The 16322-nt window shown below is 36.5% G+C and overlaps 1 protein-coding gene across 6 annotated transcripts in view; it reads right to left on the bottom strand.

Moving 5' to 3' along the window:
- LOC136855385 (carboxyl-terminal PDZ ligand of neuronal nitric oxide synthase protein-like) overlaps positions 1 to 16322 on the bottom strand; it is a 514751-nt gene that overhangs the window by 146009 nt on the left and 352420 nt on the right. The gene's annotated exons all lie outside the window — the stretch shown is intronic.

The following is a 16322-nucleotide window of genomic DNA, read 5'->3' on the forward strand; positions in this document are numbered from 1 at the left end:
GCTTTAAACGGATCAAGAAGCAAATGGAAGGGGAATGACGGGGAGACGGGTGTAAGGGGACCAATCTCTCCAATAAAATCGATCAGCTGACTAGGGAAGCTATTTGAATCGCAAATCACCTCAATATCTGTTGTGCTCTCCCTCCAAAAAATATTCAAGGAGCGTCAGCGGAAACTTCAAGTGACGTCTGGAAACGCCAATAAAATTCAAGGGAATCATTATGAAAAAAAAATTCTAATAATATAAATAAATAAAAATTGGATTCCGTACTATAAATGGTGAGTGATTTTTGGTGACATAATAATAATAATAATAATAATAATAATAATAATAATAATAATAATAATAATAATAACAACTATTAGTGCTCTTTCACATTCAGCACTTCAAACGCGCTACGACAAAATGACTGTTATAGTAATGTCAGCAACAGAGAAACAACCAATTTAATAAACAAACACAAGATTTTTTTTAGAAAAAATGACACCCCTATGAAAGCGAAATTACTTCCTGATAATAATACTAGGACTAAAAAATATCTTGAAAAGAGTAATATTCGGCCACTGGTCTTTACTACATCCCTGATACTACATATGGGAAGTCTGGATGCTCAATCCATCAGATTCCCTGATGCAGAATCCGGAATCGATCCGGATTATTCGGTGGGATGGTGCTTACGGACACAGAAGCCAAGGACAGGAGGGGAAGTCTGTCTTGCCCCTTTTTACTGGAGAGAGAGAGAGAGAGAGAGAGAGAGAGAGAGAGAGAGAGAGAGAAGAATGATAAAAAGAAACGTGTAATATATTAAATAAACACAAGGAGAGAGAGAGTGATGATATAAAAGTGTCATGTTTTTTTAAATAAACACAAGAAGGAGAGAGAGAGAGAGAGAGAGAGAGAGAGAGAGAGAGAGAGAGAGAGAGAGAGAGATGATATCGTCATAGAGACACAATAGAAAAGAAACGTGTATAATATTTTGAACAACGACAAGAGAGAAGGAGGCCTGTCTTGGCACTTTTACAGAGAGAGAGAGAGAGAGAGAGAGAGAGAGAGAGAGAGAGATGATATACTGCTATAAAGGGAGATATGAGAAAACAGAAATATGCGTAATCTCCTAAATTAAAATATATCTCTTGCAATCACTCTCTGATGCGTGAAAACAACGAAAACCCAGTAGTCTGAGTTCACGGCACAAAACGAAAATGGTGCAACACAAAAGTTTCCATTAACACAGTAATGAGTTTCCCAAAATGGCAATGCACCGAACCATTTTAAACTCTCACAATTCAAAACAAAACTGAACTCTTTTGATCTGAAAAAACGTCAGATACAGAGAGAGAGAGAGAGAGAGAGAGAGAGAGAGAGAGAGAGAGAGAGAGAGAGAGAGAGAGACAGAGAGAGAGAGAATGATGAATAATTCTGGGGTTAATAAAATACTGTATACTTCTTGGTCTTAGAGAGAGAGAGAGAGAGAGAGAGAGAGAGAGAGAGAGAGAGAGAGAGAGAGAGAGAGAGAGAGAGAGAGAGAGAGAAAATCGTGAACAATCCTGGGGTTAATAAAATACTGTGTATTTGCGGTCTTAGAGAGACCTTACCTTACAGACCTTACAATTCGTTCGGGTTGCCCCAGGTCCCTCAGTGTGAGGCGCCTTTGATGTCTACCAGAGAGTTGCTAACGCATCTTCCGGTATATTTTGCATCTTCCAGTCTTGGATGGTCTGGGATGCATCTTAGATATTTGTCGAGCTTATTCTTAAACACATCTACGCTCACTCCTGTTATGTTCCTCAGATGAGCTGGTAGCGCATTGAATAGACGCTGCATTATCGATGCTGGTGCGTGGTGGATTAATGTCCTGTGTGCTTTCCTTAATTTTCCTGGTATAGTTTTTTGCACTATTAATCTACCTCTGCTTGCTCTTTTTGATAATTTTAGTTCCATGATGTTTTCAGTAATTCCTTCTATCTGTTTCCATGCTTGAATTACCATGTAGCGTTCTCTTCTCTCTTTCAAGACTATATAAATTTAAGAATTGTAGTCTTTCCCAGTAGTCAAGGTCCTAACTTCTTCTATACTAGCTGTAAATGACCTTTGTACACTTCTATTTGTGCAATATCCTTTTTAGTGTGGGTACCATATTATATTGCAATATTCAAGTGGACTACGTAATGTACGTTTTATAAAGCATAATCATGTGTTCAGCTTTTCTTGTTTTGAAGTGCCGGAACAACATTCCCATTTTTGCTTGCATTTTGCCAATAGAATTGCTATTTGATCATTGCATAACATATTCCTATTCAACATCACACCAAGGTCTTTAACTGCTTCCTTGTTTGTGATTGTCTCATTATTAGGTCCTTTATATGCATATAGCATTCCTACTTTATCACCATAGTTCATTGATTCAAATTTATCAGAGTTAAATACCATCCTATTTATCTCTGCCCATTTATATATTTTTGTTTAGGTCTCTTTGTAGCAGTTCCTATCTTCATCACAAGCAATTTCTCTACTTATTCTTGTGTCATCTGCGAAACTTCTTACTACTGAGTCCTTAACATCACTGTCTATGTCTGCAATCATAATCACAAACAGCAACGCAGCTAACACCGTACCCTGTGGTACACCGGATATTACCATAGCTTCATCCGATTTCTCATCGTTTGCAATCACTATCTGTTTTCTATTTTGCAAAAATTCTTTTATCCATCTTCCTACTTTGTCAACAATGTTATGTTTTCTCATTTTTTCGCTAATATATTATGATCTACCTTGTCAAAAGCTTTTTGCAAAGTCTAGGTAAACCACATCTGTATCTTTTCATTTATCATATTTTTATATATGCTTTCATGGTGGACTAACAGTTGGGTTTGTGTACTTTTTCCGGGTACAAAACCATGTTGTCCTATATTGAATGGTGAATAATTCTGCGGTTAAAAAACACTGTACTTACGGTCTTACAGAGAGAGAGAGAGAGAGAGAGAGAGAGAGAGAGAGAGAGAGAGAGAGAGAGAGAGAGAGAGAGAGAGAACGATGAATAATTATGTGTAGTAAATAAAACAGGGTGTACTTGCGATCTTAATCTAAAAACAAGCAAGACAGATGGCGCACCCAACCAATGTGAAACAAACACTATCAAAGAACACCATTATGCGTCATCATGAGTGAATAAAAACGAACTTTGCATCCCAAATCGACATACAGAAGAGTGATTTTTCAAAAGTAACCTTTTCGTCTTTCCAGTGGCTTAACCCTTCCCGTCAACGCCCATCGTTATTTGTGGCAGCATTTTCAACGTTGCCGTTGTATGGGGGTCTTTCATGGTATAAATATCAGTGACATTAATGTCCCATTGTGCCACTGACAACCCCTCCTTCGGAACTGGCCACAAATGTCTGCATATCTGTTTGTGTAGGTCCACTTCGTCCAACTGAATTGATTTAACCTATTCTTTCTTATAAATAATAATAATAATAATAATAATAATAATAATAATAATAATAATAATAATAATAACGACGGCTTAGGTCCATTTCACCCACCTTAATTGCTTCAACATCTTTCTTAAAGGCTATAATAATAATAATAATAATAATAATAATAATAATAATAATAATAATAATAATAATAAAATTTTTAAAATGAAATCAAGTCAGTTTCAAAATCAAATTTACGAACACAATTAACCGACCCGTCTCCGAGCACTGATCCATTTTAACACATGATACTCTTGTATTCAAATGTATAAAAAAAAATAAGCCCAAAACTATAAAAGTGCACGATTTAAAATAAACCAGTTGCATAGATGAGTAACAAAAAAAGATTCCTGCGTCAATGCATCATGTATACCAGCCGAAAAATTCAATAACAGAATGAGTGATACTCATTAATGATGACTTATTTTAACACAATAGTGATGAATAATAGCGTACAAGTAATGCATACTAATATCTCACACACAATGACAAGCTGGAAAATAAATGGCTTCGCTTCATTGATCAGAAAGAGCACATCTCCCCAATTAGTTGTGGTTTAGGAATTGCATTCAAACCACACCGTTAATTGAAGGTCAAATCGCTTTTCGATCCCCCAGTCATCATCACTCTTGTCTCCCACGTAAATATTACAGTATTACAGGCCCACGCCCGCCCACCTTTTCTTTCTCTCATACACATATACATACACACACAAACACACATTCACGCATACATACGAAAGCTCAGTCCCTACCACGCCTAATTACTTTAAGGACATGAGAAAGTCTCTTGAACATATTTTCACATAATAATATTATGAAAAAAAAGTCAACACAAACCCTCAAAAATAATTAAAATTAACTGACATTTCACGAAAACACAATATACCTCAAAAACGTCTAAACCACAACAAACAAAATAGTACAAGAGCTTCAAAAACAACAATAGATTCATATCTAATGTGAAATATGATGTTATGAAAATCAGATATTAAACCTCCCTTGCATCCAAAAAATAGTAAAAAAAAAGAAGAAAAAAAAAAAGAATTTTCAGAGTTCACTGGACGCGCGTTTAAACGATACGAACTCATTAATATTCATGAGGAACTAACAGGCAAAATACTTTTTTTTTTTCCAAATTGGCCGAGTGAAATCATACAACGCGAACGGTGAATTCTTTAGAGAAAGATCATCAATCATATATTTACGATACCATTTAACACTGGAATACTATTGCTAAGTTATTTTCCTCTTTCTGCTTTCGGAATCCTGTAACTTGTTCCTCTTAAGAGGCGTGTCTGTCCATTCCATCCACTGACACTTCTTTCTTATTTCTGAAGATTTCTGGGGATTTCTATACCTCCTCCTGTGTTCCCAGGATCCAACTCCTTTCCTCTTAGCCTGAGAGTCAGATATAATCTATTCATGGAACACAGGCATATTTTCATTTTCATTATTTTATTGCCGTTTCTTCTAGCCAGTTTTTCGGTCATGCGTGCCTGATTTGCATATCTCATTGAAATATTCATAGATCTCGCTTCAAAATATTAATAAGTCTTCCGTGGTAAAGTTCTTTCAAATACGAGAAAAATTAAAAACGATGTGTAAGCTGACAACAATGACATTACAGCACATTATTCACTTGACAGAATATCTACACAAAAGACGTACAAGTTGTACTTTCTATCTGTGTATGAAAGTTTCCTATGTGTATCTAAACAGGGGAAATAAATCAGTAAATGTTCTTCTTAGAAAATTGCGGATAGTTTGCATTTTGTTTAAAGATTATCTGTTAGACCACACAAAGAGGAGACTCACATGTTAGGCGATAATATAATGACATAATTGAGCAAACATTTTGCAGCCACATTCATTATTCTCTCTCTCTCTCTCTATTCCGGGGATGAGTTTCCTTTGTTGTGGTACATTTCCGGCTTGGTCATCTATGCGATATCTAAGTACCTAAATAAGTATACGGCGTGGCGAATAAAACAAATAAATAAAAGGTAAAAATAAGCGTTATTATACTTCCATAAAGCCATTTACGGAAAACAGGAGTAAATCGTGAAAGGAAAAACGCCACAAAAATCCTCCAAAAACTTTCAAAACACCCATCAAAAAAGACCGACAAATCCCTCGCCCGACAAAATTCCTGTATGAAAACTGCTCCAGAACAGGAGAAAATTCTCATTTTAATCGAATAGAAAAAAAAAGTTCAAGGCAAAAAAAAAAAAAAAAAAAAAAAAATCAGGGCAAAAGAATTATCGCCAAACTTTAAAATAATTCCATTCAGCTTTCGCATTCATTTGGCCGCAGAATTTTCGTGTCTATTGATATGCTGCAAAAAAGGGCATCGTTCCGGGGAAATGCTCTCCAATCCTTTATTAGCAAAAGCGATTCCACTGACATTTTCAGAGCTCGACCTACTGTCGGGGAAATTCATTTTTCAGGATTTCATAATGAATGATTGTCCATCGTGCATGTGTGTGTGTGTGTGCGCACATGCCGTGTTGTGTGTGAATGCAAATATATATATATATATATATATATATATATATATATATATATATATATATATATAAATATATATGTATATATATATGTACATACAAATACATACATACATACATATATGTATATATATATATATAAATAATGTATATACACCAGAGAGAGAGAGAGAGAGAGAGAGAGAGAGAGAGAGAGAGAGAGAGAGAGAGAGAGAGGGAGGATATTCATGTCTGTCGAACCGAACAACTTTCTCTCTTCTCTCAAATGTGTTAATTTGCTCAACGGAGTAATTTTGCTTTTTAACGATTTCCTTCGCTTTCAAGTGACTCTCGCCGTCCTGCCATTTAGTATTCACGACTGTAGAAAGTATAGGAAGCAATAAAAGAAGATGTGCAAAGCGCAATGATTGATGCCTCTTTAAAGGCACGATCCTCCAGTGAAAGTTCCTCTCTCTTGAAATGTTTGTGCTGTGCACTGACAAAATTAACCTCTCTCTCTCTCTCTCTCTCTCTCTCTCTCTCTCTCTCTCTCTCTCTCTCTCTCTCTCTCATAATCACTGGAATAAAATTCAAATCAATAGAAACTCTTCGGTATAATTTCTTTATACATATATCCATTCATACATACATACATATAAACATACACACACACACACACACACACACACACACACACACACACATATATATATATATATATATATATAATATATGTGTGTGTGTATGTGTTTATGCGTGTGTGAATACTGTATTTTCAAGTGAAACTGAAATTATTAAATGGCACCAAATGCTTCAGTTACCTGCTTTGTTTTCGAATGCGAAGGATACGTGGAGTTGTTTCTACAAGCTGGAAAAATAACAGCTGTCCTTCAATCCTAACCCGGTACTCGAGGGTCAACCGGTTGGAGAGTCTTCGTGCCATTCATTTCTGGCTTCCTCTGTATTCTGAATACACTTACCATCTCTATACGTGTCAGCATGTCTCTGATATTATTTTTTGGATCTTTCCTAGATAGTGACACCCCAGGGTTTTCGGGGGTCGTTATCTAGGACCAATATTTCTTGGGGGTCATTATCTTTGTGATATTTACAGTCTTTTGTTTATGTTTTTACGGTAATTCCCTACGGGCCTGTACTAAACACGCCGCAAAGGTGGATACATACCGGGTTAAAACCCGTGGGGGTCACTATCTTGGAAAGATCCCATTTTTTTTCTAATTTCTAATTTTCTCTGCTTCTCTTAAATATGAAAGAGCTTGCTTTGATCACCTATGACCATCTCAATATTTTCACCAAAAGTGTTACAAATATAACCATTATTTTGATATAACACAATCCAAATCCACTTTTTTTTTCAATTCAAGTCAGAAGTGAGGTCATACAGTGCATTAATGAATAACTGCATCTATGCACTGAGGAACAGGGTGTGATGGACAATGCTAGTAAATTTCATTCATCCCTACAAAAAATTTCTATTCACAATGAATAGAAGCCATTCAATAATGCAACAGTCCCTAAGTACATTACCTGACTCAAGGGCCATTTGTTACCATCTTCAAGGCGGTTAACAACAACATCTGACAGTCAATTAGGCAGGCAATTAATCCAGTTTAAAACAGCTTCCATTGAAGTTGACGGGTCTATCTATCTGCAGAGGAGTGGAGAGGGAACACGAGCGCATAAACACAAGACTAGGGAGACGGAAAGCATAAACTAGCTATGCAATATAAGCAAATTGGTAAGTATAGTGAATGGTTTTATGTTGCAATGAACTCGACGTTGCGCTGATGTAAAGTAGAAGTTTGTCATCGTAAGGATTGTCCGAAATGGAACATACAGAAACACACACATATAAATATAAATATAAATATATATATATATATATATATATATATATATATATATATATATATATATATATATATATATATATATGTGTGTGTGTGTGTGTGTGTGTGTGTGTGTGTGTGTAAGAGAGAGAGAATATATATATATATATATATATATATATATATATATATATATATATATATATATATATATATATATATATTACTAACAGGGCCTCATTCAAACTGGATGGTATCAAGTGGAGATATTTATTCAAAGAAAGTTCCAAGCTTTCTAAGACAAGCAGTCCTCATTCTCAAGTAACCGTAGCTTGTAACTTTTTTGAATAAATATCTCCGCTAGATACCATCCAGTTTGAATAAGGTCCTGTTAGTAACTGTACTAATGCACAAAACAATTGTGTATGGGATAAAGTTTATATATATATATATATATATATATATATATATATATATATATATATATATATATATATATATTAGAACAACCACACACACGAGAGAGAGAGAGAGAGAGAGAGAGAGAGAGAGAGAGAGAGAGAGAGAGAGAGAGAGAGAGAGAGAGCCAGTCATAACCTACGACATAAAACCTACCAAATATCCCCGGTGAACGCGCTCACAATCTTCCCTCAGCGAGAAAAAAAAAGCATAAAACGCCCAACGTATAACTTAATTCTGGGGGCAGAAGAAGAAGAGGCTGGGGAGGATGAAGATGATACCGGGGCTTGGCACATAAACTAATTATAATGACACCTGGCCGTCATTAATTAGGCGCAACTAGACAACAACGCTAATACTCGGGGACATATAAAGCCCGGCTGAGATTAATGAGCGCTGAAATACGATGCTCCGTACTTGCGCAAATGTTTCATTTCTTTATCCCGTATTGTAATATTATATCACTTAACTGCTTCCGTGTGATATTGACCGAGGGCTAAACCCTTAGCAGAGTGTCAGGTTCTGCATGTGTATGTATGTGTATATATATATATATATATATATATATATATATATATATATATATATATATATATATATATGTATACATATATACATATATATGTGTATATATACACACACAAGCACACACAATTTATAGATATATGTTTGTGTGTGTGTGTGCATACGAGTGTATATAAATATACTTCTATGTATACTGAAGGGCATAAAATGTGCAAACTACATTAACAGCTTAAGTGATGACAGCATCTGCTTCCTTATAAACTGCGAAAGATATTACGACTTCTGTTAGCTTCTGTGAAAGCGTAAAATATACATTTTGACCAGCATACCACCAATAACTAGTATAATATTTATGTATATATATGTATAGATATACACACAAGTATATATATATACATATATATATATATATATATATATATATATATATATATATATATATACATATATATATATATATATATATATATATATATATATATATATATATATATATAATCAATATCTCTACTGCCATGCGGCGCAAAGGTGTGTAACTCCGCCGCTCATCTCTTTCCGGTTCTTTCACTTCCACACTCTCAGTTCATCTCCGGCCTCCTTCTCATAGTTCTCATGCAAGCAGCTCTGGGCCCTCCAAATCTTCTGAGCGCCCACAGAAGCCCAGCTGACGCTGCCACCCTTTTAATGTTATCTCTGGTAATTATGGAACGCACGTAATTTCCCTCATAGAATTATTTCTCACTCTATCTTGCCATCCGACTCCGTTTGGTCTTCCTGAAGCTTTATTCTCAAATCGATAAAGGTCTTTAGATATACTAGTTTCACTGGATTCACATGATTCATTATATATATATATATATATATATATATATATATATATATATATATATATATATATATATATATACACACACACACACACACACATATATATATATATATATATATATATATATATAGAGAGAGAGAGAGAGAGAGAGAGAGAGAGAGAGAGAGAGAGAGAGAGAGAGAGAGAGAGAGAGAGAGAGAGAGAGATTCTTTTAACTGGATACACATAGGCTACATAACACGCCAAGAGAAGCAGAAAACAAATGCAGCAGACTCCCGCACCAAACATTTCGTGAGCACGGCCGTTGTTAATACAATCAGCGAGGAATGTCATTTACACCCTCCAAAAATAAGTTTCATTCGTTTGATGTGTCCCGAACAGTAGACATTAACGCTGCATCTCATTTGCATGGTTAGAGTGCTTCGATTCCTCCTAATGACATAAAAGAAATCGTCGCGCCACGGAAAAACTGTCGAAGGGGGCCATAGATTTTTCTTCAACTGCGCTACAGCGTGGCATCGTTAGACTGCTCCAATGATTTAATTTAGCCAATTTGAGGACTCCTCTCTGGGGACAATTAGCGGAAAAAGACAGGAAATTTTTGTCAATATCGCCGGACAAATGAGGTAACTCGAGAGGCGAATGCTGAAGAGAGAGAGAGAGAGAGAGAGAGAGAGAGAGAGAGAGAGAGAGAGAGAGAGAGAGAGAGAGAGAGGTGCGCTGGGGGTGAATGAATGAAAGATAAGGGACTGAAACAGCACAAAGACTGGATTTTAGTCGAGTAACAGATAATCTTGATAAATGTTTGTTATTTGAAACAAAATGATCATTAAGTAATGGAAAGAGTAATTACTTAAAAGAATAAAAACGTGTGTGCAAAAGACAAAAGACTGGAGTACTTCGAATTAGTAAAGACAATATAAAAAGCCAATATCAGATCACGATTAATGGCAACGTATTAAGATAGATAGATAGATAGAGAGAGAGAGAGAGAGAGAGAGAGAGAGAGAGAGAGAGAGAGAGAGAGAGAGAGAGAGAATAATGGTTTCAATGTCATTCGCCAAAGAGAGAGAAACTCGGAAGGGCCTTCAAGAGCCCAAGCACAATTTATAACGGGGAAGACGGACAACTAGTTCATCCACTGATTGGGGAGAGAGAGAGAGAGAGAGAGAGAGAGAGAGAGAGAGAGAGAGAGAGAGAGAGCGAGCGAGAGCGGGGGATCTAAATTCACGCAAGAACGCCCATGAAAATTGAGTGACATAATCTGCAAGCGAGAGGGCGTGTAACTGAGGGCTTTTGCAAGAGAGAGACGCGAATGCCAGAGAAGTGCTTGGCGAATCTAAATGCGACACGGTCCGAGATTCCAAGGATAGGACAGTGTCGGGCGTGGGTGGATGGGTGGGCGGGCAAGGGCGAGAAGGTAGGCGGAAGAGATCAAAAGATGATGGCTTTATGAAATGATACGCAAAGGAGGAATAATCAGGTTCTGGAGACTTCTGTGAAACGAGCAGGCATAACAGTACTTATCATCTTCAATTATCATGGCCGAAACAAAAAAGAACTGTATACAAAATATTAATTAACATCATCAATTTTCATGGTGGACATTTAAAATAGTAATCCGATGATTACAAAAAAACTTATTTAATGAGAAATTCGAAATACAAAACCAAACCAGAAAAAAGAAAATAATGTATGCCACTTGAAATTATTCTGCCCAAGTACAGCAAACAATCAGGAATTACCGACTGAATGGCAGAAAACCTAAACTAGCGTCGCAATTCTGGAAGAAAACCTGCATCCAGGCTGAAGCTCCGTCCCTCACCATCTACTGACCCACAACACACACACAACATCGGCGCATTCTTATCCGTTCAATATCCTCCTCCAATTCCCAATTCAATTATTTCCGGAAGAGGTTTGGGCCAGCATCCGACATGGGAGAGACGCAGTGCATGCATCCATCAGCCTGAGATGGATGGAAGGTCCGTTTGGAGAGAAAGCTTCGCCTACGTTGCTCTTACAAAATGTACAAGTTAAACAATTGTGACTTATGTGAGAGTATCTTATGTGAGTGCGTGGTTGCGTGCGTATGTATATATAGTACATATACGCATATACACACATATATATATATATGTATTTATAATATATATAATATATATATATATATATATATATATATATATATATATATATATATATATAGAGAGAGAGAGAGAGAGAGAGAGAGAGAGAGAGAGAGAGAGAGAGACGGTAACCCATGAACTCAAATATCTTGGGCAGTGAAAGCAGAGAAAGCCAGCAGTGAAGAAATGAGCGAAATATAATAGCAAGGTAAAATCTCCCTGGTTAATGAGATAAATCGAAAAACCAATTAATAACTATGCATAAGAGGCAGGATCTGTTTCACCCGTATCGTTACTCTCGTGTTACAGAAGGAAGGAACACCGATACTACGAAAAAAAGGGGGTTAACTGGTTGTAAAATTAACAGTAGGGATGCCAGGCTTTTTTTTTTTAATAAAATAATATTCACAATCTCGTCCATCGATGCTACTGGATGTATTCTATCCTTCTTTAGCTAAACAGATAATGTGGTAGGTTTCTAGATAAGCTAAAAACTTGAGTTTATGACATAAAACATGGATATTTAAAAAAATATATATACAAACAACTCTAAAAATACATAAAAAATATATGTGAGACTGTGATTATGAATCGGCAAAAGAATACAGTTTTCTAAGAAGAGATAAAGCATAAAATATTTTAACACTTTAGTAATGAAGCGCAAAAAATCAGTAAACAATTGAAACTATAGAACATGACACCCAAGGACAAAACAAACACCTTAAAATTCAGTGCCGCAGGAATATTTTTGTGAATAAAGATATCCACACAGAATAACTCATAACAACATGAGCAATACAGACATATATGCAAAAAAAAAGCTCAAACACATCTCTAAAAGGGGGCAAATATAATTATTAATATAGCAACTAAAAAGAACAAACAAGTAAATGAATAAATGGGAGGCACAAAGGCTTCAAAGTATCGTTCCTAAGCCTCTCTGTTTCGCCATCCAATGAACACGAACGAGAGAGAGAGAGAGAGAGAGAGAGAGAGAGAGAGAGAGAGAGAGAGAGAGATTCTTTTTCATAACTCTCCTTTAAAAGGAATCAAGGACTTGAAGAAGGATTAAATGGCATAAAATGTCGAGAGAGAGAGAGAGAGAGAGAGAGAGAGAGAGAGAGAGAGAGAGAGAGAGAGAGAGTCTCTACCACAATGGGTGATAGGTTTTCGATATCAAGTGACAAGCAATAAGTTAAAAGTGGGTAGGGTGGAAATGGCTGTTCAGTATTTTGAAATGAGAAGAGAGAGAGAGAGAGAGAGAGAGAGAGAGAGAGAGAGAGAGAGAGAGAGAGAGAGAGAGAGAGAGAGAGAGAATGTGTTTGTTTGCAGAGAGAGACAGAGAGAATGTGTTTGTTTGTAGAGAGAGAGAGAGAGAGAGAGAGAGAGAGAGAGAGAGAGAGAGAGAGAGAGAATGTGTTTGTTTGCGTAAACAGGAGCATATGAAATAAGAACGCTTGACGACCGATAAACAACACAGCCGATGATGCCGAGACAGAAACCCCATTTAAAAGGAATCACCTTGAAGATTCACCTTCCGTAGGACAAGCAAACAGACGAGCGGACTCCCAATAAAGCAACAGTGTATCGGGAGCAGTACTCGGATCTTGAGCAACACACTGAGTTTCTCTTCCGCATAAATACGGCCCAAGTGGAATGCACAGGTGCTCTGAGAAGTACACCTTTGTGGCACAAAGAACGAATGTGCTGTTACCTAAGAGAGGGGCAGAAGAATGGTCCTTTCTTAGTGCTAAAAGAATCCGTCCTTATTTTCTGGGCGAACATAATAGACACGATTGTTGCAGACTTTCAGGTTCTACAACGGGTTACCATTGATTCTCTAGATATTTAAATCACATATACTAGCACGTAAGGGTAATGTATCCTGAAAAAATAGTGACTTTTAAATACATCCATGCAAGTGTATCTCTTCACTTTTACCATCTTTCGTAGTCATTTTTCTGTAGGAATTCTCTCAAATCATTGGAAAATATCCTTCATGGAACACAGTGCTTGCTTTCTTTGTAAATATTTTCTCTGAAAATCCCAATGGTACGAATAAGCAAATGCCTCTACCGCAAATCATACGGTGTACAAAGAGAAGCGAAATATGCATCTCTTGAACAGTGAAACGTAAAAAAGAGAATTCACACGTAAAATCATCCCCACACATAAAACAACGTTTTACAAATACTACACAGAATAAATAATCCTTTGTTCAACATCAGCAAAAAATATGGATAATAAGGCATACAACGAGCATGCATAAAACGAGTCACGAAAACAAAGCAATCAAAAAGGAAGAGAAACAAAGCAGTCTGCTTCAAGTGCAAGAGCCTGTGCAGACTGAACGAACGAAGAGACGCAAGTAGACTGAAACGAGTACAGAATGGAACAAAGAAAAAAAAAAAGGGAAAGAGAACGTCTCAATATTTTGGAGCCAAGTTCCTCTTCCATGCGTAACAAATCAATTAGTCTTATTTGATTGGAAATTCTGCGAAGATCAAATGTCGGGAGTTTAATGTTACGTGTAGGCAGCATACACACTCGTACGTGATCACGAATGCATCGAGAGAGAGAGAGAGAGAGAGAGAGAGAGAGAGAGAGAGAGAGAGAGAGAGAGAGAGAGAGAGAGAGAGAGATCTTGCACACCTTACGGAAGCATATACACGGCAGAGAGGAATACGATTTTGACGAAAACTAATAATTTTCGTTCAAGGAAGTTCGATATTATCAAATATCTTCGAGATTGTCGATTGCTCCCAAACAAGCATCATATTACCCAAACAACAAAATATTAAGAGCGATTATCATTCAGATCAATATAACCTCCTGGAAAAGGAAGCATCAGAATTTCTCTCCGGTGGTACAAACTACATCTGGGGGACCACCCAGTGAACTTTAAACATAGCATCTGAATCACCAAAGGTGTAATTGGGATTCAGAGAAGCACGCTTGTTGTTTCCAAAAATAACTATTCGTACTACCAGTGAATACTAAGACACAGAGGCATTGCATCACCAGTATACAAGATCACCTTTTCCCTCAGCGACCCTCAGGACCTAAATCAAACACCTCATCATTAAGAAATTCTACAGAATCACTTTCATGATGCGAAAGGCACAAAATATGCAGGGTAATGTTAGCAGACACACATAACGTGGACATGGAGTTTTTTGTTAAATGTATATGCATACATAGGCTACATACATACATACATACATACATACATATATATATATATATATATATATATATATATATATATATATATATATATATATATATATATATATATATATATATATAAGAATTCAAGTGAAATATTTAAAAACAAAGATCAGACCAATAAAAACGGCAGTAAATAAAAGAGGTAAATGCACGCATAAAACTACTACATACGGTAAACCGAACACAATAAATGTACTGGTAATAAAAAGGAAAACACGTTTAAAAGAAAAAACTGTTTTACGGGCTGCTCTATGAGCAAGAGCACGTGCTGGCCAGAAGGCAGCCAAACATAACGCAAACAGTGGAAAAAATATATATATATACAAAACCAAACAGCCATTAAGAACATCAGTCGGAAGGGGGAATAAAGATTACTTGTCTATGGTCAGAGGGGAAGAACTCGCAGACAGGAGAACAAACTTAGTATTCGCAAAGGGTTCTTTTGAATAACGTTCATTGCATAATCAACTGCATTCTTATACACGCACACCAGTCGTAAATAAGGAGGTCAATGGCAGCTATATTACTGCAGCATAGGTGGCTGTAATAGAATCAGCAACAGCCACACACACACACACACATAGAGAGAGAGAGAGAGAGAGAGAGAGAGAGAGAGAGAGAGAGAGAGAGAGAGAGAGAGAGAGAGAGAGAGAGAGAGAGAGAGAGGTGGGGTGAACAAATAAAAGAACTCATAAGACGTATGACTCACCAGTAACAGATATATATATATATATATATATATATATATATATATATATATATATATATATATATGTGTGTGTGTGTGTGTGTGTGTGTGTGTATAAACTTTCATACATATGTGTGAGCATGTGTACTTTTCTTTACACAATTCTTTTGTTATTACCAGTTCGTGTATGTAAGGTATGCAATCTCTATAATTTCCACGAATGCACCACTGGTTATATAATCAATTTTTAGCATTAAACAAACTGTCCCTAAAAGACGCTGTGCGAAAAAAATTCTATATTTTATCTAAATATCATGAAGAACAAGTTTGGAAATATTGAGCTTTCAAAGAGGATCTATGTTGTTACCTTCTCTCTCTCTCTCTCTCTCTCTCTCTCTCTCAAATACGACCTCTGATGTCTCCGAACTTACATTAATTTCTGCCTAGCTATTTGTTTGTTTAACTCTCAAACACTCACAGGAGCAAACGTACACAAACACACAAACTCAGGCGTCTTGGAAAAGCACTCTCTCTCTCTATTTCTCTCTTCTCTACCTCTTTAGGAACAAACACGGCATACAAACGCCCTCCTACCTTCCTTTCATCAAGGATGGCATTACCAATTGACGTATCACCCGCCGGTGATA

This window comes from Macrobrachium rosenbergii, chromosome 31 (genome assembly GCF_040412425.1).
Source record: "Macrobrachium rosenbergii isolate ZJJX-2024 chromosome 31, ASM4041242v1, whole genome shotgun sequence".
Classification (NCBI taxonomy): Eukaryota; Metazoa; Arthropoda; class Malacostraca; order Decapoda; family Palaemonidae; genus Macrobrachium; species Macrobrachium rosenbergii.